Below are 25,911 nucleotides of genomic sequence, written 5' to 3'. Positions count from 1 at the left end.
ACCATATTCATAACGAATAGAACAAAATCAATTTTCATTGGTTCCACTCTACCAGAGCCGATTGAATCGCGTTAATATTTTGGGCTCGTTCCACCTGACGAGACGTGGAATATTATTCGTAAATTCGTAACAAATTGAACAGGACAGTTGCACGTTTAGAGAATCTTATATATATATATAAGATAATAATAAATAATAATAAATAATAATAAACTGTTAAAATTGGGTACGTTCATTTATTCATGTACATATATATATATGTACATGAATAAATGAACGTACATATATATATATATATGTACATGAATAAATAAATGTACCCAATTTTAACAGTTTATGTCGAGTACTTTAGCTGAAAAAACTCACGACAATTGCCTCAAAATTGGGTAAAGAAAAAGTATCCCATGAATTGTCATATCGTGCAAAGTATAGCTAACGAAAGCAAGTAAATACCGTCTCTATCAGCCTTTCGTCAGACTATTCGACTTCGCGTCGCTGGGACTTCTTTAGGTGCTTGGTCGTTCTATTTATTTGAAGAACGATTACAGCGTTCGGGAGCCGAAGTTTGCGCAGTCTGTTAGATCGACATCCATCTACTCGCGACTTCCTAGAGGCGTTTTCGTCGCGAAAGCGACAATTTTACTCGGCATCGGGTCAAGGTGCGTCGTCGTCGCGCGCTGCGGTGGCATTCGACCACTTTAGAAAGTAGACGCTGCCAGCCACGCGGCGACGATCCTCCGCTCGCCGATATATAAATATTAATAACTACAATATCGTAATTTCAGAAACAATGCGCGACACGGCCACACCCGAACACCGCGGCGGCCTAGTTACATGCACGCCACGCCATTAGGAGCTGCTCCATGATCGCTTCTCTGTTCGACACCTACTTGCTGTCTTCGTTCAGATTTTTATGGCAATTTTATTTCGAACGTCCTTTTTTCGTGACCTTTGTCCGTAGAAATAGTTCCCTTTAAAATTACACGATTACTAATAGCGTCTTTTCCGCAATATTTAGTGGCAATCGTTGAAATAACTAATTCCATTGATAAATTCGTTTTGTTCTTTTTCCTGTAATAAAGATAATTGAACGAGGGTCCGGAATAACCGCCCATGTTACAAATTTTCGATAGTTTTTAGTACTAGTCCTAACTAGTCTTTCATTACTCGCTAATGCTTAGCATAAAGACGAAAGTGGAGAGTAAAGTAACACCTAAAATCGAAAGAGGAGTGTCTATTTTGCACTATGTGCTCATTGCTAATCGATATAATTAATAGTTTTCCCGATTTCCGTAAAATAAAAAAAATTGTAACATAGACCCTCCTTCCATACACCTTCCATATACGTTACTAATGAAACTGTTGTGAAATGTATTAATAATATTTTGATCAATAAAAACGAATCAAATAACATTTGTAAACGCTTTAAGTAAATCAAAGATCTAGGGCCGCGACATTTCGACCAACCCAGCGACTTGAATGCCTTTAAATTCTTTCACATACGTATTACTAATTCCTTATCCGTCAAAGCTACGTCATGCGTCTGTGCATTTCGACATCCAATGGCTTATGAATCACCTGTTCTTATAATTGACGACGTGCATCGTCTATAATAATTCAAAATTCAGTAACTCCAGGGACTCAAATGCCGACACGTACAAGTTCGAGGTCGTCCATTTTTCGTCCGATGTAAGTTTGACGTCGTTAAGTTTTAGTATAGGTTAGGTTAAGCTTTCGAAAACCGTTTTCATCGGATAAGAAATGTATTCTTTTTAGTAAATAATTTCGGTCCGAGATACCTATCGACTCAAACGATGTCTGTTCTTTTTAAATGATGAATTTTAAGGCGTAAATACAATTCAGTAATTTATATTCATTTCGATAATCAGCGAGTCTAATTCAAATGTTATACACAATTTGATAAAAACACATAAGAAATATATCGGAATATCGATATTGAATCGCTATCGTGATACCATTTTTTCGATTTAATGTTCTATTTGTGTGTTAAATAATTCAATTTTGCATAACAAATTTTATTCGGTTTAATCTGTTTCCGTTCCTAGTAAACGATCATTCTCCATTACTATTTCCATTCAAAATATTTTATACGCGGTTCAAGTTCGAATATTACTACGCGGAATGACACTTTTATGAGAAAACAAAGCGCGGATCGGATGACACTGAGAATCGCAAATCGCCTTTTTGCTCCGGTACGTTCATGAGAACACGACATCGCGTTTTTCTTCTAGCCAGCTTTTTGTATCGACCTGGACACTCGGTAATCAGTGTGTGCAAGAATATTTCATAGTCCTGGAAAGTTATTGCAACGCGGAAAATAGGAACGACTTAATTTAGATCTTGCGATAAAACCTGGCGGGAATGTAACGGGTGCCTAAGGTCGCGTATGCAATCGCATGCACGCCGTAAAATCTCGCACCTCTGGAAGCTTGCTTCAGCTATCAAAGAAACGCAAATCTGTTCAGAAAAATTTTGAAATATTACTGGTTCTCAGAATGCAGAATGTGTCGAAGAATTTGCAAAGAATGAGGATAACTTTTAGAAATTCAGTCACTGTGGTAAGTGTGTGTGTGTGTGTGTGTGTGTGTGTGTGTGTGGTAACGCTCAAACTACTTATCTTAATAAAAATTCCATTTAAACAATTTAACATTATTCATATAGTCTATACTTACAGAATATAAAATAATAAATGCAATGACGAAAGTTTTTTTTCAAATTGATGTATTATTAGCAAAGAGAAGATGAAAAATACACAAGCTAAAGCGATATAAAAGTTAGTCGTCAAATAAGTTTATGGGATAGGAATGATTTAAGAATTTTATTTTATTATTATTAATTTAGCCTTTGAAACCTTTTACAAAGTTTATATCAGCTATAATTTAAGAATTTTGATGTGTTATTACAAACATTATATATAAATAAAATTCACAATAACAAGAAGAGGAAGAATATGTACGTAAATTTATTTCAATTATCGATAGTAATCGAATAAAGTTTGTTTGGTCTAAAGGAGTAGATCAAAGTGCCTCTTCATTCGCGAGTACAGAGTTTACGAAGAGCGATTTCGAATGGACCATTTGGTCGATCCACGAGCGTAAACAGATTAAATTTATTCGCATTCGCGGTTTTGCAACGGCGGCGCGTTTATCGCTGGAGGATTTATATCGCGCGCCCGCGGGAATTCCGCTGAAAAATGTGCCGTGCATAAATACCGAATCAAGAAAGTAAATTCCGCCGGCGATTAGGCGAGGAAGTCGACTTCCGTGCGTGGGTGGCTGTGTATCGAACAATTAACGCCACCGGCAGCTGATAAGCGACTAAGAACGGCTTAAGCGACCGAGAGAAATGTTTTCCTTCTTCCTCGCAGCTGGCAAAAAGGCACGATCGCCGATCCAACACTTCCAGCGTTTCTCAGATATACGATTACTTTAAATTTCGTGTTCTCTATAAGCCTTGACTATTCCTAATATGTACATCACTACTATAACGTCTTCGTTACGTAAATTAAAGGAAAGTACCAGGCATAACGAAACGACTGTTAATTTACGTGAATCGCGAATTTAAATAGTGCCATAAAACCTAATCTTCAATTTTAACATTGTTAAATCTAAAGTTAACCCTATCCGTAGTTAAAACTGTACTACACGTTCATTACTCTTCGCTAGCGATTTTAACTGCGTCGATTTTTCACGGATTCATAAAGCACATTCAATGTTTCAGCGGTGTATTAAGTCCGATGTCTCACCTTTCAGCGTGAACTTGATAAAAAAGTTGCATAATAAATATGAATTCGATGCGGGACATCGCGAGCGAGGGATGAACGCAATTGACGCGACATTGGAGGGGCGCGATTGCCTTCCACGTCCAAACGCGAGGGGAAAAAATCGAAACGATGATAAATTGCGTCGTAACGCTTCGTCTCCTTGCTATTTTCACGTTAAACCCGAAGCACGTGAGCTCTGTCGTCGCGCGTCCCTCGAAATACCAGTCATTTGTTGGCGCGAGCGTAGTGCGTATATTTAAATTAAATTAAATCAAGTATACGCGGCCAGCGTCCGCACGGACGATTAAGAGATGTTCCGCTAAATTCTTGGTAGATGCGGACGAATGCAAATCGTCTAGTCTTTCCGAAGCGAAAATTCGCAGAGGACGGCCAGAAATGACGAAAACAAAGCGCAGTGTCCTCGACCCTTTTTAATTCTTCGTTTAATGGCGGCTTCGATGACTCCGCCACTCGCTCGTGATTAAAATTGTTTCGTTAATCGTTCGTTACTCGTCGTTACTCGAGTATTCCCGAGTACATCCAAATCATAAAAGGTTTTCCAAAAAAGGGCTTGGAATTTTATTTGATTAATAACAAAATACGCCAGTCAGCATAGTCATCGTAGACGCTTCAACGATATCATCTTCGATGTTTAATTGTAATCAGGTGTACTTTCATTTTTCACATTTTTGTCCTACGCATATTTTCGATAGGATCGGCGATAACCGAGCAACCATTTGTTTACACCGTACGGAGCACCAGCGTTCCACGAACCGTAACGTTGACAGCGTTCCACGAACCGTAACGTTGACATCGTTTGGAAAATGAACCGTGGTTTATTATGGTAACAAAGATTCCTCGAGATTCGAGTCCGGATCGGCTGTAAATCATCCGCGAAAGCGATTCGACTCGAATGGGGGTGCGCGACTTCCGGTCTCCGAAGCCTTCAGCGTTTTCGGGAAAAGATCAGACGCGTCTCGCGGACGGAATGAAGACGGGCGTTTGCGGAGACAAGCGGCGGCCGCGGCCGGGGAGAAATCGTAAATTTAAATTTAGCGAGGCTCACGCGCGCGAGCACGCTCGCTCGCTCCTCCCCGCTTCTGGTACTCCGCTTTGCTGTTTCAAGGAGAGCGCGAGAGCCCGTGGAAAAAGTGGCGGTTCCCCGACCTGGCGACGATTTGAATTTCAGAACGCAGCGCGGATTGACCGGGTTTTGTCGTAAATTGTCGTGGGCCACCGATGGAAAAAGTTGTTTCGATTTTTAAGTCGAACGCCCCGGGGCACGGTCCAATCGCGGGCCCTCGCCGGATCGTCTCAATAAGGAGACGAATAGGGCCCCCTTCGGTTCCTTCTCGTCGACGCAAGAAAGCGCGGTGCAATCGCCTTCGTCTCTCTCCGGTCAATTTTTTCTTTTTTTTCTTTTTTTCTTTTACGGTGGAGTTTCGGTTTCTTTGGTGAAGACACCCTCGCGATTCGAGGATTCTCAGCGGACGCTCTCGTGTTTGTATTCCTTTTCGCGCATTTGAATGAACTCGTCGGTATTCGGCAGTCATGTGCGAGAAACCAGAGAGTTCGACGAGACCGGAAATTAATTGCTTGCACGGCAATCGGTCCCAACTGTTCGTTACGTTGTTCGCGGAAACATGTACTGCTGATGCGGAAATGTCATCGGCCGCCGGTGAATTTTATCAATTTCTGTTTTTTCGCCGAATAATTTTTCTGCGAACTTCGCGTTATTCGATCATCGCGCGCAAATGTTTTTAAATTAGTGTTAAGCCGAGACTCGATTATTTCATGATTCGTATTTCAGAATTGCGTCAGTCCGAGTGCAACGGAGATATCCTTTTTTACTCGCGATTAGGCGTCGAAGAGAACGCGAAGCAAATATTCTTAGTAATTTCAATGCTCGACGACCGGTATATTCTAGTAAATGAATAATTGAACGCCGCCCCGGTGTAATTTTAAAGCGTGCGTAAGAGATATATCGTTGCTTGTACGCTATCCGTATTTACGACAAATTAGATGTAATTAGTATGAATGAGGTTGGTTGCCTTTATAGCTTTGTAAAGAATTGTGCTTGTAACTATAAAGATATTATACGCGTTAACTAAAATCCAATTCCGTAGGCCTGTTCGTTATTGAATCGCAGGAAATTCATTAGAGATATGTACATACTGATGAAACTGCAAAGAGATTAACAAGGTGCTGTTTAAAATTAGAGCTACGTAACGTTACAACATTTTTACCGAAAAGATAAGTTATCGACGACGTCACAAGTACAGTCACGATATTTCCATTACTGTTTACGTTACAGTCAACGTAATGTGAACTAAACTAAATTAATATAACTAGTTGTTATGTTGTTACGATATAAAAATAGATGGAAAAAGAATAGAAAAAGTGATAAAATGTCACGCTAGAGTTCTACAAAAATTGTTTCACTTACGTGTACGAAACATGTAGAACTTTTCTCTATTAAGTGGTAATAATTGCAGGTTATGATATCACACACGTGGTTATTACTACAAATTGCGGTGTGTCTTACGAAACCATGTACGCATGTACATTCACAAACTTGATTGTTGCTAAGTGCGTACGCCTACGTAGAAAATGTTCACATCGCATTTTCCTACAAATTAAATTACAAATTCAAATAATTTGTATATAAATACAACGAACGAGTTTCAATTACAGCTAACAGTTTCGCTTGTTGGAAAAACGGATTTCCAAAATTAAAAATTGTCGAAAACAAAAATACACACTACACGCATATTTGCTCAGTCATTTTTAAGTATCGTTCGTTTATTAACGCTAACTTTATATATATTACTTCATAAATAGACAGATATTTTTTTGTCTTTATATTAATACAAAATAAATCCATTTTATCTATTCATACTGACATTCTATCGACCTACGTGCTTCTTCATACGTTAATCCATGATTTCGATTTACATGATATTTCGAACAACCTGCCATCGTTGTAAATCATGGGATAGGCGTAGACAATGTATACACAAGTGCACAAACAGTCTCCCGGCTCGATCGAATAACGCCATAGGTTTCTCGGAATGCTCGCGGTCGTCGGAGATTTCAATTTCCAAGCGACGCCGCAGGGAAGAAACGGTAAGAAATCCTCAGGATCTCAGAAATCCTGCGGGCCGTTTCGCGCGAAGAAATCGCCCGATTTCGCGGAGATAAAAGCCAGAGGAGAGCGCGCAACAAGAGAATCCAGCTGACCTACTTGCGAGTTGCATTCTTCCGTTACAGTGTCTCCGCGCTATCGTCGTTGGCGCAGGTACACGCACGATAGCGCGTTCCGAGCCGTTCCGTATCGCGTATCTCGCGTTTTACGACCGCCGGTCGACCAAAAAGTCCGTTTCAGGAAAACTGGATACACGCCGCCCGAGAGAGCCTATTCTCGATGGATCGATAAAACGCCTATCCTTTTTCTACCTTTTAACACGACGTCCGAATGCTCGATCACGCCCGGCTTACGTGGTCGCCGACTCCCGCCTATATTATTAATATCGCATTTGTTCAGAAGTTATCGGACCCCTTATTCGTTACACAACGCCCGATTGTAACTATTTATCGAAACCGACCATCGACGCCGTATCGTTAATTTCATAAAAAAAGATCACTTTTCCGCCAGTCCCGTATGCACACGTAACGTTTCGATCGATGGTTCTGGAGACGGCATCAGATTCAATCGTTACGATTATTGTAAATGTAAGAGAACGTTATGTATATTCTTCTGTAGTAACTTTTATGTATAAAATATTAAGAATTTTGAAGAATATGTTCAATAAGATTAATTACACAAAAAATTATACATAGAATGAAATTAATCACATGGAATAAAAATAAAAGGGCGAGTAATTAAATATGAAGCTTTATTTAATTTTGACGGTAATTATTTGCATCACTATTGTTTTACAAGGTATTTCTTATGGTAGCAAGTATATCAAAGTAACCACGAAAACGGTTTCAAAAATAATTTCAACGATAAATTTACTTACATTTTATAAGTAACTTAAAATTATATGATGCGTATCTTCAGTTTTAACGTAGTCTGCCTTCGAGGACCAAATATGCAGTCCGAGCAAATCCTTAAGTTACCTCGTCGTCTCCAAATATTAACTCGAATTCAAGTGTAAAAGGAAGGAGGATCGCTAATAATTTCAACCAGAATTTCAGTTTCTTCCATTTCTACGACCAACGAAGGACCCATAACTAATCCTTTAATTGCACGTTCAAGTTGAGCTATAGTTACACGCTAGGGTGGCGTCAATGTTTCAATCCTAAATTAGATTCCTCGAATTTCGATTCTCTACACGAATACTGACATTAAAATTTTCAAGCCACAAGCAGTGAATGCTTGTTCGTTTCCTTGTATTTCTCGTATCGCGTGAAAAAGTGGCTGTATTTTAGGAGATTTATTGAAATTGGTATGCAGAGGAGGGCAGCCAATATTCTCAATGCTCGTTTGGCCGTGCGAATTTATTCGCGTGTGGAGAATTGGAAGCAAAAGTTACAACATTTTCAATAAAACTTACAAACCATCGAATACCCTTTTTCTGCAATTAACCCTTCGCAGTTATGGCTCGAGAATATTAACGCGTGACGTTTGAACGAGAGAAGATAAAATCTCCGCCAAGAATGTGTAGAGACACGAACGTGGGTTTGTACAAACTTGGGATTTAGTTATACGTGTAAAAATAATCCTTAAATGTATATTAAGCAGCCAATACAAATGCGTACTTCGTACATATATCTTTATAACTTTATGATATTATTTGTCTTTATAAAACAGTACAATGTAAAAGTATCGAAAGTGACATAAAAAAATAATTGGCAAAATCTTGTATCATCGCTTCTATTATATACACATTTGTCGTAAAATTAACAGTAAGCGGGATATTGTATACTTTGTGATTGGCATTATCTTTAAATCTTCCCTGGGTCGAAAATACTTTTGACCGAAACGAAAACTTTGATAAAAGAAATAAGTTTTCCAAGGAGACCCCGCGTAAGGGTTGAAACGTTGAAATGAACTATTAGGCTTATCTAACTCTCGTCTTAAACAAAGGCAGCGTAACGCGAGAGCAACAAAGAAACACACACGCTTTTTCACGTGTTTTCGTATCGTGATGTTCGTTAACGAGAAACGCTTACCCACCGACGATCCGGCAGCGATAAATTTGTAAATCAGGTGATCTGAATCGAACTGGCCGGTCCCGCGGGAGTTTCTACCGGCAATCGGATTAACGTCACATCTGGCCACGCGCGTGTGTTGGTGCCTTTCATAAATATAAGCCTCGTGCTGCATAATCATAAATCTAATGGCGTGTCTTGTCCGTTCCATAAATGACGCCGCTGGAATCCTCCGGGTGCAAAGACCCGCGGATGAAATTCCTGCCCGGTTCGATCGCACCGCCTCGAATTTGGATTCGCGAAATCGACTTTCTAATCCTCTCGAGCCGCCTCCTCGTCTCCCATCTCCCACGCATTCGATGACACGTGAACTCGTTGCGAAACGTCGCTCACGAACAATCGGGATGAATGAAATTATTTTTCTCAGGCACCCTTCGGAGAAATACTTCGACTTGGAATGAAAAAGTACAGGTTAGGAATATTTGATTATATCTCACGTGGTACATTCTACTAGATTAAGCCACAAGTTCAGACTGAAAAATTTGAAAAAATCCTTGGGCTCCTGCCACGCCCTCGTCGCACACTCTTCATAACATTTTTTGTTTTTGTAAGAGCCACGTGACGGAAGTTTATTTTCTTAAATAGAAATAATATAAAAGAATACGTTTCACGACAGGAGACCAAGGATATTTAAAAAATGCCTTACTCTGATCTTGTGGCTTAATCTAGTGGAAAGTAGCGGTACTACACTGATACTAATTTAGTATTAGCAGCGATACTTAACATCGACTGTCTATCGTGATTAGTATTCCAATGCCAGTTGCGAGGAGTGATGAGTGATTTATCTCTAAAAGTTTTAAAAATGTACAGAGTCTACATAGATAGAGTAGCAGGATTTAAAAACCCTTCTGGACGTATCGAGTTCTTCGTCAATTTCTCGGCTTAAAATTTGTTAAGTGTTGAACCCTTTTTCGTCTAAATAGATCTCACGGAATGCATAGATTTCATTTCGTGTCCCCAGGACCTTCTAACTTTCTAATACACTAATACTAATCTGCTACAGTAACATGTAACGTATCTATTGTAGCTGGTACCAGTGCCTCGTTCCCCGAGCAAACAACCAAAAGGAGCAGATTCCGAAGAAGAGTCGTCAGGTAGAGACGACAGATCCGGCGTGGAGAGATGGCGAGATCTCGTCGAGAAAATCCGCTTAAGAACAATGCAAGGACCTCCCCTGGCGCTGGCAGAAAAGCCCCGATCCGGAGGCGATCGCGAAACAGCAATCAGCTGATCCACTTGGGACCAGTTCGCCCGTAGAGCGACACAGTGCGAACGAGCGGCGCGGCGCGGCGCGGCACGGCGGTGTGCAGGTAACGCGACGAAGCGATGCAAAATAACGCGTGTGTAGGTGAGAGCAGACGAGGGAGACGTGGCCAGCCACAAAGAGGCGAAGGAGAGAGAGAGGAGGACGGGAGCGTTCGAAGCAACAGGGAAAAAGAGACGAAAGGAAAAAAAAGAAAAGCTGGAAACGCGAGGCTGCTGGCGGGGACAGCTGGCGGCTGGAATGTGGGTTAGGCTCCCCATAGGTGGGCCGCTCTAATTATGAATTAATTCCTGAATAACGGTCGAACTCGTGGCGACACGAGCGCGGAGTTGCGTCGATGAAAACGCGATCCGGAGAACCGGTCGCGCCCGTCACGGGCATCGGTGTCCTCTGGCTTCGAGCCACTTCCTCTTTCCTCCTGACTTCCAAGAGTTTTCTTGGCTGATCGGCCGGAAGCGCCAAACACACAGCGTTTATTACGAAAAAGGAGATACGAACTGTATTCAAACATAAAGGTTTTAACGTATATTTCCTAGGAAATTTCTTACGGCCATATTGATGGTCTGGAATGTTAACTAACATTTGTTGGTAACAAACTCTCGAGCTTGCGATTCTAAAAAATTATGTTGGATGTTGATTGCCGGAGTATTCGCTAGCAATGGTGATGACAGATTTCTACGCTTGGAATCACTCGGCATAAACCTGTTTGCATAGGTTGATCTAATCGAGTCCCTAGAGTTTAGATTTGTAGAACCAGGATTATTTAACTCTAATGCAATAGTCTGCAATATCGACTGTTTACTACTACAGATCTTCAGCGAATTGACATCAGGTCAATTGAGTCTCTGTTAAGTGACTTTTATTTCCAGACGATCTAAGAATCTACCGATTATTGATTTTGGGAATATTCTAGAACCCGAACGAATTCTATCCACGCAACATTTTGTGACGATAGTTTCACAAGACGTTTCTGAAGTTACTTTTTAACTTAAATAGAGCTTTTGATGAAACAGAGATGAAATATTGGAAGCAATTCGTGAAAGAGGCTTCCCGATATGTTACAAGCAAGATCTATTTTGGTATTGGTTACAAGGCAATTCGAGAATAGGAGTTCTATTTCTTTTTAAATGAAAGCTAACAACTAAAACTGATTGTCTATTATTGTTCGCTCACTGATATCAATTGGATCACTGTAAAGTGATCTACTTCTAGAAGTTCTAGGAATCTATACGGACTAAATAAAATAATATAACCTTTGAAAGCTCCGCGATATATGAACTTTGTAACTAGTATCCCAAATATCGTCTGGAGCAGTTTTTTTTGGGATACCCCAGTCTATTAGTGACCGAGCGAATAGAGTTTCAGAGCTGCGAGAACAGTAAATTTGGAGTATGTTTGTAAACTATAGTTCTAGAAACTGTCAGACTTCGATCATTTAGCACTTAAGAGCTAGTAACTTCAGGAATTTCTAACCGAAGCTATTACATAATCCTCATACTGTGTTTATACTTGAAGTTTCATGAGTATTTTAGTTCTAGATATCCCTCAAATTTACGAAGAATTCATAAAATATCGGAAAGAAAGGATAAAAATCTACGTCCACCGAGCAAAGATTGTTCATTTTACCTATTTTTGAAATCACCAAAATAAAGAATATCTCGAAAGAGGCGTTAGTATTTTTTTTTTTTTTTAAAAAAACACAAGTGATATGGATTGTATCCGAATTTATTATAAATGAAAGTACATTTGATTGCAATTAAACGTGAGAAACAACTTCGTTTAAGTATCCGCCACGACTACGCCGACAGGCATACTGAAAAACAAACTCCGAAAGTCGCTTTTGGGAAACCCTTTATTATTGTATAAAGATATTGACTAAGAGACCAAGTTTCTTGAATTCCAACAAAGAGGTACCTCCCGATTTGGAATCTCTGATTAACCCACATCAGGACACCATTCTCGACCATTAACATCTGTTTCAGGAATCTCGAACCACAAGCCACGCGGAGTGTCCCGCTTATCTCGCCACGACTCTGAGAACTTCCTCGCGCACTCGTGCTCGACCGTGGCCAATTTCGGAGCCCTGAACTTCGATGGGCCAGCAGGAGCAACCATGAACGCGTCTGGAACCTGTTATCGGCTGTTATCAGCCGGCTTAATTGCGCGGTGTAAAAGCGTGCGAAGAGCCCACCGCGGCGAGCTTCGATTCTGAAGAACTCGACGACTTTCTTGAAAATTTGAACTTGTCCTCTATAATGACACTTAGAATAGTAGACATAACCATAAATAGACCCGGTACTTCGAAAGTTTTAAAAGAAATTTTGTCGTCGTGTTAGAAACTAGCATCTTTGCCAAGTTTCTTATAAAAATTCAAAAGGCATCCTTTCCTCTGATAAAAATGTATGCGCGCTTATAATTTCAGTTTTATTCATTCGCTTCGTTAATTCAGTGCGTTACATAGAGATTTTAGTGAAATCGACGTCTATCACCGCTGACCCTCCCCTTGTTAACTGAAAACATTCAACCGATTGCGAGGATCGTTCGAATAATCGCTTGAGATACACTGCTGCGAAATGATGAACGATTTCTTTGACTCCAGAACACGGCATTGACTTGTCAGTGGTCCATCGTGACAAACGATCTCAGCCAGGACGCGGTACGGTCTTCTTCGGATGTAATTAAACGTCTGACGTCGCGGCGCCCTCGGTGGGTTTCAGACTTTCTACAGGTTCGCGCCTCGTGAAAGGTATCCGACGACCGAATGCGGGTTCAATTGGTATCGACATCGACGCCAGAGTGAACCGTGAATTAGGAATTATTTAAATCGATGAGGCCTGATTACTCGCACAGCGATTATTGATCGGTGCGCGCCACGTGATCGATGGAAATCATTAATTCGCGTGTAACTGGCACCGGTCGAGATTTATCACGCTGGATCTTAATTAACCCGTAAGTAGACCCGCGCCTTAGTCGTAATGCGGGCGTTATCGATACACAATTTCGTCTGAGAATGTTTCTGGTTCGGCATTTATTTCCCAACTGGAGTAGTAAGTGTCGATTCTATTAAATTTTAATTCTTTTTCTTTTCTGTAATCGTTGTCGCGAGATTATCACACCTTTTTGAATGTAAGAATAACTTGCAGAGGTCTACGATTCGTCTGACCGAAAAATGATTAGCCTCTTCGTTAAAATTCGTTGTTTCGTTCCAAAAGAAGACTGTTTCGCGTATATTGTTGGCAGCAAAGATATTAATACGAGCAACTGGAAACCTCAAAGCAATTCTACGCTAGCGTGTCTAAAACTTTAAAACACTCCATTTTCCCATAAATATTCATAAACTCGTACGATTGAAGTTTTGTTCGCTTATTTTGTTCATACAGTGTATATTACCGTAAATGATACTCGAACTTTGTGAGTAGTGTTGCAAATTATGTGCACGTCATCGGAACGGCGCCAATGAAGTGTAACATGTTGAAGTTATGCAGCATAGTGGAACTTCAGAAGTGTGAGGTACCTCGGTAAACGACAGACTGGTTTTCAGTATGTGATCTACTCGACTTTGAGCTGTGTATCCACGATGGGACAGCTTTATTTCATTGCGTCCGAGAAAAGCTCGGCTCTTCGCGTCGGCAAATTAAATTCGATACCCATCGCGACAGAATAACTCGTCGTAGTTTTCTCGGGATGCAGATCTCGTTCCTTTCCTTTCCATTTCGTTCGCTGACCGAGAGGATCCTGAAGGGATTCCTGCCTCGAAGGACAGATATATGTCCGCACCACAACGCACACACCGTCCATGGAGATGAAACGGATGGAGAGAGTGAGGCAGAAGAGCAAAGTCACCGATTTAAATTGAAGTCGGGGAACACCCGCGAGGGAGAAACATTCGCTGGGCTATCGGGTTTAATAACACCCGCCACCGACTCTATCTGAAATTACGGACGCTGCTTTCGATCTTTGCCCTCTCTTTTTCTCCTATTCGACGATCCTGGCCGATAGCTGGGGTTCCACCACGGAACATCCTTTCGCGAAAGGATGCCACGGATGCTGCGATAAAACCTCCATTGTCTCTCTTATATCCGAATTTACTACTGTCAAATAGACGCAGGACGGTTTCTTTGAGAACTAAAGAATATCTTCGTTAAATATAAATTTAAATTGACACTTCCGACTCTCACGAGTCCACCTCGGGACATAATAAAATTTCATAACATTGCATAAGAAGGTCCGATATCTCGGTGCAAACATGAATAACACTCTACCGCAAAAATTCTGATGGCAACTGTCAGATTTGGGACAAAAATAATTATCTTCAACGGGTTGTGACCTTTTTATAACGTAAATGTCTTATATCGGTTAGGAATCAATTCTATTATTCAGATATCAAGTTTATCACATGTCTTGTTCATATATTATAAATGTATGGCTTTTGTCAAGGTGATAAATATCTTTATATTATACCTAAGAATGACTATCTCATCTAATATGTTTAGTTGATGTATATATTCATCTATAATATCCATGAACGTATAGTGTTTGTTTGCGAGACCGATACTATTTTCATCTGCCATTTTTTAAACAAGTACTGAATCGCATAAAATATCGTTTCAATTTCTTCGTTTAATTACGGAGAGTACAAAATATCTGGCGATTCTTCAAGATTCCAAGAAGATTCGACGGAACTCTCGACGAGAATTTTTCGGTTCTCGAGAGGTTTGTTTAATCAACGACGGTGTTTGCCGGTCTTTCGAGTTCTGTAAGTTTGTTCGACCCTCCAAGATGATTCTCCCTCCCTGATGTCCTCAAGGATGTGAATTCAACTTCCGTTCACGATTAAATAATTTTATAAATTCTATAATATAAAATTTTTGGTTCAAGCGTGTATGTTTGTATAGCAAATTTTATATGTGCATAATATGGTTTTTACCTGAAAAAATGTCTAACCTGCGAAATACGTCCAAAATTATAAACCTAATATTTGAATTTTTATTGTAACATCGAAAATATATCATTTTTCTTAGTTATATTTTCTCGGTAAGAATATTTTGTAACCTAGTTGTTATTAAATTTAAATACGATAACTGTAACCAAAAGCAGAAGTCGAAACGTTACGTTTCGTAACAAATAACATTAGCGTTGGGACTAAAAAACAGCGGTCTTTATAATTATTTTACACTCGCACGCTTCTGTGTAGACAGTTCTGAGAAAATTTTTTCTGTTAAAGAATGACGCTTCGAATGTTCAATTTGCCATATACGAACGGTATAAAGACATCGTAGAATAAGAAGAACAGGTGGCTCGGTTGGTAATTTTATTCGACCGCGCGCGTTCGATTACCGTCGAGAAAATTAGCCGCGCATTATTTTTGAAAAATTCGCGTTCGCGCCGTGGGAGCAACAACGTTCCTCCTCCATATTTATAAGCCACGGTATTGCTGAATTCTCGCTTCGACGATAATTGAAAACCTGCTGAATTAGCTATTAATTCTTACGGTCTAATTTATGCGAGACGAGCCATAACTATTCATAGAGAGCGGCGATACTCCATTACAGTCCGGCAGAAAACTACAATCCGTAGTCTCTCTGCTCCTCCTACATTTTTTCCCTTCTCCTTCGTTCCTCTCTTCCCGCCGTTCCGCGCTCCGCGGAAATTTGCATATCCGCGTTGTAACTATCATCGAGAGCAACGTGACAAACAAGACACGCGAAAAAACTTCTGTTCTTGACCGTCTCGATGAACGACAGAAATTCATTATATAAACGCCGAGGAAAGGCTGTAAATCACTGACAAATTTATTAGCGACCGAAGCCATGAAGAATCGCTACAGTAATTCTTGCATTCTATCATTTAAAAACAGAATTTCATCGAGGTACTCTTAATGTGAAATCAGGCAAATATGATATCTTTTCAACAAAACTAACCATTCCGTAATTAAGTTTCCTCCTAAATATTACATTTGTACTAGCAGATCTGAAGAAACATGTTCCACGATATTTCGCTCTGATTCGCGAAAAAAGTAATATTTACGTACACCGACAGCAAAAAGTAGACAAAACAGATTCATACATATATTATTTATATAAAGAGTTTCTCTAAACGGATTCATCAACGTTCTCTTCGGAGCCGCGTGGCACGACCGAATTCCAAAGCCGAGGAAAGCAACGAGTGGCGGACCAATAGAGACTTCGAACGATGAGCCAACGGCATATCCTCGTGTTCACCGAGATGGTAAGGGCCGCGAAGAAGAATAGACGCGACGCGGGCACATGTGGCCGTCATTAGTCATTCGAAATTCTTCTGTCTTCGCTTTTTAATTCGTGCATCGAGATCGCGCGGTTTCACGGCCGCGTCGAAGCAGCGGCCGAGGGGCAGAAGCAGACCCCGAAGAAGAAGACGAAGAAGAAATAGGAGAATGGTTGTAAAGGGAGGTGAAGGGGCGCGCATTCGGACTGTCGGAAGGTCCGGAGGGAGGGGGAATGAGAGAAAATCACGCGTGGTTCGTCATAAGAGGAATTCCTTTAGCGATACTGGGCCCTCCATCTCTTCTTCTTCTTCTTCTTCTCCTGTCCCGACTGTTCTTCGTCTCCCCTCGATCCCTTCTGGCCCAGAGACCCCGAGCTTTTTTACTGGTTTATGGGATTTTTTTCACGCGGACCGCCGAGTCGTACATCAGAGAAGGCTGACTGAGGTCTTTCTCTCCTTTGCCTTCGGTTCGCTTCTCGCTCTCTTTCACCGCGTGTACAGCGGCGTTCTTTCGCCTCTTCTCTCTCTCTCTCTCGCTCGCTCGCTCCTCTCTTCACCGCAGTTGAAGGGTCGTGTGCGTGTTGCCCGCGAGGGAGAAGGAAAGAGGAGACGAACAATAAAAAAGAGCAAATGCCAGCCGCCATAAAAACAACTGAAAGTATTAAAAACTTTAGGCCTTTTACTGCCGGAGCTGCCTTCTCGAGGAAGGTACAGTCGGACGTGTGCGAACGACCCGTTTCTTCGTCGGCTCTGACGTTCCTGGTCCTCCGTACGACGATCCGACGATCGACTCGTGATAATTGTATGCGTTTTTCTAATGTCTGAATCGATCGACACGGTCCTTCTTCGCGCGTCCGATAAGGGCTCGGATTGAAACCGTTTCGAATATTTAATCGCCAGTGGAACTGGCGTGTGGTAATTCGATTTCTGGAGCGTGAGGAATGATTTTAACACTAAACCTAACACGACCTATCGAACGACCCTTTCCAAACTGTTCTGTACAGTTGTAGTATACAACGATATTATATTATTGTAAACACAAGTTCTGTTTCAGGTGGGTGGAAAACTTGCATTTAAGATATCGTAAAGACAGAGGAACAACGAAAATCTGCTCCAAATCTGAAATATGTATATGTATTGGAATATATATATGCCTTTGAGAGTTTAATAATTTGTCAAAATTTGCATGTAGATAAGATATGAATATTAATTTTTTTAATTTTAAAGCTCAGTGACGGTTCGTGGTATAAATGAAGTATAAGTGAAATGTCGGTAGGTTTAATGCTAAACACGGTATTCGCGAGACGTCGCACTATTTAAGAAAGAATTGTCATTCGATCTTATACAATCTTAACCCCTATCGAACTACTCTGTTCGGAACATGAGAATCCGTGTCACTTGGTCTACTGGACGCAAGGATTAGTCAGAATTTGTTATCCTTCGCGTATACTGACCGAATATTAAATTGACTGGGGTCTCTAGAACTACCAGAAACAACAGAGACCTAACGTACGCGAATGTGTCACATACAGCTAACCTAGGTCTCCGAATCGAAGAGATCCAAAACGCTAACTTGTTTCGTTGGAAATGGTATTGGCTTCTACCAGATTGCTCCCATAAAGTTGTACGTTATGTTGCAAGTTGCACTTCGACTGCCTGTAATCTTCTTTAAGATCCAAAGAGACTGCTAAGAATCCAAGTGGTTCGACACGCGTTAGACCAAGAAGAATCCATTTCCACGCGAAACCCGATCCACGAACGATTACGAATCGAAAATCGCGGCAACGAGGCCATGAAACAGAGGAAAAGAGAACCTGCCTGGGTGGCGGCTAGGTAGAACGCTGACGGTAAAAAGACGAACAAGAAACAAGACGGGGTTGGAGGCTGCGCCTCGTAAAATTATCGTACTTTAATAAAACGTGTCGTGCAAAACGCGAGGATAACGAGAAAATATAGGGTTTGAAAGACTCGTGAAATTTATAGAGCGATCGCCAGCTCGAGAAGGGAGGAGAGAAAGAGGGAGAGAGCCACTTTTTGGGATGGCCAGGTCGGGTTTAGTTCGGAGGCACAATAAGATACCGAATAAATCAACGGAATACCGAGTGTATCGAGTTTAAAAGTCAACGGTTTACGAGCCAGAGCGCGTCGATCTTCGAATTTGTATCGGGAACGGGGAGAAGAAAATCCGCAATTTTCCAACGAGAGTGGATTCAGAGCGAGCCTAAAGAATTTATTTCAATTACGGATCGTAATAAATATTTTCATGGGAATTCACGGAACGCATTCATTAGCTTAATTTTTACGAGCCTGAAAATGAGAGGACCGACGTAAAATCGGTTTATATCCGACTCGCGAGATTAATAAACGAGCTGCCAGAGGCTCTCAGTCGATCCTTTCCTTTCGAGCCTTAATGTACCCGCAGAATCTCGAAATGCTTGTTAATCTTGGGTATTAATATTTACGGATTACAGTAAATATTACCGTTGATACCGCTGAAAGGTTTTCATCAAATGGCAAAGTTCTTTTACAAAGAAGAAAATTCACAATTAACGAAAAATCCAGAGCATATTCGCATTCCATACAAAGCAAGTAATTGCGCGACGACGTAGCTATGTGCCATTTTTGATGAAACTATTACACTCAAAAAATTCGATAGTATACTTGAGTGTCATTTTTACAAACAATGAAAATCGTACAAATTCCCTGAAATCTCGAGAAATTCTAGAACTTGAAAGCTATTAAGCGCTTTCTAGACTCATTAGACATTTTCAGATACCACCAAATTGGAGTAAAATACTATTATATATCAAAGAACTCGATAATAACATTCTGGAGTAGTTGTTATGCACTATTATTGGATGCCTGAAAGTTCTCCAACAATTTCCGGAATGTTCCCAACAATTATATCTCGTATAACTCCAAAACAGTACTCTACTGTTGCTTCCGTCAAGAATCAAAGTCCTGAAAATTCTGTAAGATTCCAAGAAATCATAGTTCTAAATTTGTCAAAAGTTTTTAAGGTTCACTCTGACGTTCTCAGAGTCCACAAAATACCAATGAAGTACAGTAATACCTCAAACAATTTGACCACTTTTAATAATTGTTGTTACCATCTATGATCTTTCACGATGTTCTCAACTGTCGAAGCGGTAAGTCTATTAGACGTTCTCGCAAGCCTAAAGATTCCTAGGATATACACCTGTACCGGCAACCAACTCGACGTATCGCGAAATGTAGGATTCCGTTCGAACCTCAGCCTCCCCGATGGAAACTCGTAATCGTCAGGCCGAATCAGCTTATTCATACACCGTTAATCTCCGCGACCAGATTACGCGGAATGGGGCGCGATAAACAAACAACGGTGCAATGAAAAAAGAAGTAGAAAAGGAAGGCCGGCGGAGATGCAGGAAGAGAAGGGACGCGATTCGGTAGCGCGACAGAGAGCATATATCGTGACGTTCCCGATTCTCTAATCTCTGTAAACCGCTTCCCTTCTCGGCAAAAGTCTTTGGGTGCCCCTGGAGGGCACCTCGACTACGTTATACCGCATCGAGGAGGCCCCCCCGGAGCAGTAAATCTCGCGGACAAACAATCATAATTTTCGAAGAGCTAACAAAAAGCAAGAGACTCTTTAAAGGGAGCCGATGCCAGCCAACATGAAATGCGGCCGCCTCCGCGCCTCCAATTGTTTCGAGGTTTTCTTCCCTCCTTACGTTCCCCCGCGCTCTCTTTTTCTCCCTTTCTCTACCTTCGTCCTTTCCTTCTTTTCAAGAGATTCGCCGTGTATCAACAAGTACGCCCGTTCGCGGCTCTCTACGTTTTTCCCTTGATTTCTTCATTTCTTCATTTCTTCCATTCACTCGGTGCCCGCTACGTTGCTGTTCTTTTTTCATCGGCGCGGCGGTTGTTTACGGTTCCTTTCGTCGCTCCGATCAGTTTCTTAGCCGATTTCGCGGACGTTTTTGGGACGAGATTTCGCCGCGACGATGTTCGTTTTTCGAGAGTAAAGAAATCGAAGATCGATATCGAAGGACGAGCCAACGTGACGGACGTCTATATGCGCCGGTGATTACGAAAGCCGACCGAGTCGATATTTTTTTCGAATTTCTTCCTTGTAATCTAAATTGAATAATTCAATTCTCGGCACTTCTAAACTAAATTGAATAATTCAATTCGGCACTTTTTCTTGGCTCGCTCTTGTAATCGTCTACATCGATACGCGCATTTCAGACTGGAACACGTCATGTTTGGGAAACGATACTTCCACTGTGGTTTCTTATGAATACAATCAAGGAACGTATACATTAAGATTCGGTTTCCAAATGTGCATTACTAATACTTTTTTAATCAATTAATTACTTCTTTTGTCCCGCTCTGGTTACAGCGTGTACGAAATAAATGGAATGGATCACATCTGATCTCTAATAGATTTTGACAATTATTCACGTCCGTCTTGTATAAGAAAAAAACAACAACGACACTTGTTCTGACATGATCGATTCGATTAAAATTCTTCGAAGGAAAATGAGCAGCAGAGCGTTTGTCTCGATTCTAGGCATTCTTGTAAAACTGTGTTGGAAGAATCTTATAGATAAATAGAACTTCTATGGCAGCATATGATAATTATAATACAAAAATTGAGCGGATGAAAAACGTTATTTACAAGTCAAATATGTAAACGTCACGCACGACTCAGTTTATCTAAGCGTGAAATTTATTCACGAAGTAATTGAACATGAAATATTCTTCGATTATACGTGAACATGATAGAATTCGAACATTTTTACGCACAACATTCGAACATTTTTACAACAAAATGAATGTTTCTTACGGAATATCTATTTCGAGGTTCAATCATGAATCCAACTCGTTTATTGTTTCAACTCTGACTTGACAGTAGAAAAGTAAACTACCGAGGTGGTTACGACTAAAAAGAAAGTTGCAGAGAAACTTAGTAGGGTTAAAATCCCCGAAGACGATCGAACATCGAGCTAAGGAAATGCACGGAATCATCGAAAGCAACAATATCCGTAGAGTTCAGAAAAGTCTTTATCCCACTCGAAACGACCATGATTACAGTCCGCATTTGCAACGAGTCCCTGTGTCATTAGAACTTCACACAGTTGAATTCACGAGTAGCTGAACGAGAAAAGATTTAAAGGGAAGGCTTATCGTGGCTAGCGATTCTGATTACAGGCTCCCGACGAAGGAAGGAATCGTCGAGGCCAACAGTTCGCCATAAAAATTCACCCTCGCCACCCCGGCGGCACCTCGATATCGCGTTTCTTTCCGTGGGGCTTGCTTAAATCTCGCAGATAACATCGTCACGAAAAAATCATATCTCTCTCTCTCTCTCTCTCTCTCTCTCTCTCTCTCTCTCTCTCTCTCTCTCTCTTTTTCCGTATGGTTATTTCTACGCGTGGGGGTCCGAGTGAGCAACGCTAATTTTCCGCTCTAACAGAACGCGATACGCGTATATTCCCTCTCGCGAGGTAATTACGCGTCTTCGCGTACAAGTCGCGTGCGTTGCTAGACTACAATTTACGCGGGTAAACTTATATTTTTCCCTTCTGGATGGAAGAATACGTCGATGCTAAATCCGTCTCCCCTGGGCTCTCGCGCACCTCTAAAATGTAATGCGGGCAAGTAGCTGCCAACCAGCTTTACAGTCGCCCCTACAATAACCCATCGTTTCGCCGACATTATTTGAACACTTTGTCGTTGCACGCGCGCGTGATGTCCTCCGGCTCGTATAAATTATAAATAAACCGGCCGCCGTCCGGTTTGATGGCTTTCTCGGATCTTAACAACGTTCTTGTCGCTCGGTTGGGACTATTTCAACTAGACAACCGGGGTCACTTTTGTCTTCTTTGGCAGATCGCGCGAATCTCGACAAGGAACGCTGCTCGAGAAACCAGAATTCAACGTCCGCGGACGTTCGACAAGCGCAAGTGACGTTTACCTTGATCTCAGCGATTATCCAAGTTTCCTCCGATCAGTGCTCGATCGTTGCCCAGCATAGTCCTCGCGGAACACGGTGAAACCACGACGCGCCTCGATTCCTCGTCCTCGTGATTCTTGTGACGGTCGACTCTTCTAACCGAAGACAAGTCCAACCGACTGGCTGTCGTCGTGTCTCATCACTCGCTGTCGCGATAGTACGTGCTGTCCAGGTTCGTGGATGTCACTCCGGCATCGCTCGATATAGCAGTTCAGTGTATAAAAACCGAGGGCAGATCACCAAAAACGTCGGCGGAGGTTTTCCGATGTGTCACACTCGTCACGAATAAAATCACTCGCCTAATCACACCGTCCACGAACAATCAACCACTGAGGCGTGTTTCCCGGGCGTCGCACTGTCAACCAAAACCGATCCGACAACGCATCACTTTTTCAAACCGCGACGCGTACCGACCTTCGCCACCCTCAGAGCCGTGCGAACCGGAAGTTCCCGGGTCACCACCGATCCGTCCACGGGGAGAAGCAGTCGAGACGCGTGATGATGCCGCTGTCCTCGCTCTGAACTGGCTCGCCGACTTCTCGGCGGGGGTGGGGAGGGGGTGTGTGTTCCAAGCTGGTGGTGGCAGCGGTCCCGTGGGGGTGGGGCGTGCACGCGTGCACAGGGCGACCAACGAGCCGCGGAAAGATACAAAAACCGACGAGATCCGGCGAAGCGACGCGGGTTTCGCGGAGAAAAACCACGGAGTATCCTTCGCCGTGAAGCGATACTCCGTTTTTGGGGGGATGATCGCTACGTATCCGCAGGTTCTCCACCCGTAAAACTCGGTACCCGGTATGTCTTCTGCTTCGCCACGGAACTCTCCGGCTCCGACACTTGGTGGGGGAGGCTTCGATTGGCCAAGAAGTGGGGATGTTCCGTGGCTTCCGTCCAGAGGGGGCGGTCTGTGGTTCCCGTGTGCCCTGGGTGCTTGGTGATCACGACGAAGGCAGGCTAGACTTGTCGCGAGCACGCGTTGGAGGAACGACCGTCAACGCGTATCAGAATTATCGGAGCCGTTCACAACCCCGATGACACGGGGTGCGACACGGTCGAAAGAGCACGCGTGTGCGGACGGTAGCGTCCGGAGCGGAGAGAGTCTTTCACCGAGGCCAGAATGTGAAACAAGCAAGTGCGCGTGGCTCGGCTGGCGCGAGATGACTGAACCCCTCCGAAGGGTGAGAGAGAGACAGAGTGGTGGGGAGCGGTGTTGCTACTCTACCCCCTCCAAACGTCGCGGAGCCGATCCACGGTTCGCGGCTCCCACCACGGCCACTGGAACGATGCCCCACCCCGTCAGACGGAACGACACGTCGCGTCGCGTTCTCCCCGCCTTCGTGTCGTTCCACCTCGTCCCCGACTCCCCACCTCGATAGCGTTCCGCCAGCCGACCGAGTCTCCCCACGCAGTTCTGTCTTCGACGTCTCTGTCCGACCCGAACGGTTCGCCGGGTCTTCTGCCGCTCCGACTGCATAGGAGCTAGACGGAGAGAATCGGACACGAGACGAACAAGGACGGGACGCCTGCCACCGTCGCGCAGACCGTCCAAGAGTTCTTCTGGTCTTCGTCTACTGTCGCGCACTCGTCCACCGGCTGGCGAGCGGCGTGTTGCGCCCTGCGGCTGCTTTCGATGCTTCGTCCACGTGCTTCTTCTTCTTATCGCGGATGCACCCTCGCCGTGGTGGGGGTGCAGCAGTCTGTGGGTGGGTCTACAAGTTTGCTCGAGGAGACCGATGGTTGATTCTCTTCGATAAAGATCAACTGTCTCTCTTCTTCGGCCTGGACCGAGGCTTGGACCATCCTAGGCGTAATGCCGATAACTGAAGTCATCGGGGTACGAGTTTGGTTCGCGGGATGAGGATTTGTTGATAACGAACATCGTGGAATATTCTACCTTCTCGTTCAAATTCGAGGATTCATCGAATTGGTTCGCAATTCGGATTGTTGTGATCCGCTTTCGTTTAGCGGATTCGTCGATTTGGCGATTCCATTAGCGATTGATACACCAGCAAGATTCGATTTGTAAAATGAAGCGCAAAGGATGTTGACTATCGTGAAATGTAATTCAAGTTTTTCTGTGCGAGAATATGGTGCCTTTTTCTCATTGACGCTGGGCAGACGTTTGCGGTAGGTTGGGCGATAATCGTTTGCAACGGGTCTTATTAACGTATAACTATATCTTAATTATCGAAGAGGTGAAAAGCAATTTCTATCGATAAAATTAATTGTCTGTATACAATAGTTGCCCATAAAGAGTCAAACTATTGTTAATAGAAATTTGAAGTACGTCGATCAAATTGGTCGGCTTTTAGTGTTGATCTGTGTAAAATTGGCATCATTGTTCGAGTACCTTCCCGTAAGACTGACGAGTTTCAACAAATTTTAGCGTCGGAAACTCCAAGAACGCGTAACGAAGGAGTTTGCTAAGATCCACGGCGCGGATCAGCAAAGTCAACTGCCACCCTTGCGCAGAATCGCCAGGGCGCAGTGCCGGCCAATGACGTCAGGCGGGCCTGTCGAACAACCCCGTCTAAGACCCTCCTACTTTTTACGCCCAGAATGAGGTGCCGCTGTCATCGTCACCGCTTATCGGCGATTCGTTTCGCAGGGGTGACGATTACCCCAGTCTCCTTTCGGTTAGTCGCTAATTGAGACGGAGAGCTCTCGAAGGACCTACAGGGTCCCGGAAGAGAAATTAGAAACACTCCTTATCGATCCATCTATAATCCCTTAGTTACTAACTATTCGTGCTCTTATCCTTTCTATCTCTTGCGAGTTTTAAACCTATTCAATTATGCAAAACCCGGAGCACTTGTAACATTAGATATTGAATTCACAACGATGTTAATCGTGATCGATAAGTTATTCGTAGTAGCTCGATTTTCTTTTACTCAACTTACTAGCTATGCCCCACGGTTTCACCCGCGTAGAACACTGTTCTTATTCTATATAGCTGCAATCCCGCTGTTTCATCCATGTGGAATACTATTTATTTTACGTCATTCGCATTCGACCGCGTGCTCCTTCGTCAATCGGTAGGTGGCTGTCGTTTGTGTTTCGTAACTCGTATGTTTCAATCAATATTTCGCATTTATAATATTAGTATAAAAGTATGGATTTGCACGTAACACGTTCACGCAACAGATCGATCAATGTTACCGATAAACTTTGTGTACCTAACGTGAGAACTTAAAAATCTTTGATATATTATGGAACATATCTGTCTCGAAGAATCGACAAGTCGACAGAAGTATATAGCAACATCGAAACGTTAAGTTTACAATTTCATTATTCGCCAGCGATGTGTGTGCATCGATGCAAGTTTCGAGTTACATTCATAATTTTCGAATCTCATATAGGACAAAACGACCGCACAAGATCGGGAATCGTTAGTTTGTTATTCCG

The 25,911-nt window shown here is 42.6% G+C and overlaps 1 protein-coding gene across 2 annotated transcripts in view; it reads right to left on the bottom strand.

Annotated features, from left to right (window-relative positions):
- LOC128874324 (uncharacterized) overlaps nt 1-23,723 on the bottom strand; it is a 125,436-nt gene extending 101,713 nt beyond the window's left edge. For both annotated transcript variants that reach the window (XM_054118960.1, XM_054118961.1), the window contains exon 1: nt 22,471-23,723. The gene's annotated coding sequence lies outside the window, so the exon portion shown is untranslated. The remainder of the gene's footprint in view (nt 1-22,470) is intronic.
- Between the last annotated feature and the right edge of the window lie 2,188 nt (nt 23,724-25,911).

This window comes from Hylaeus volcanicus, chromosome 3, assembly GCF_026283585.1.
Source record: "Hylaeus volcanicus isolate JK05 chromosome 3, UHH_iyHylVolc1.0_haploid, whole genome shotgun sequence".
Classification (NCBI taxonomy): Eukaryota; Metazoa; Arthropoda; class Insecta; order Hymenoptera; family Colletidae; genus Hylaeus; species Hylaeus volcanicus.
This window is presented reverse-complemented; position numbering and strand designations above follow the sequence as displayed.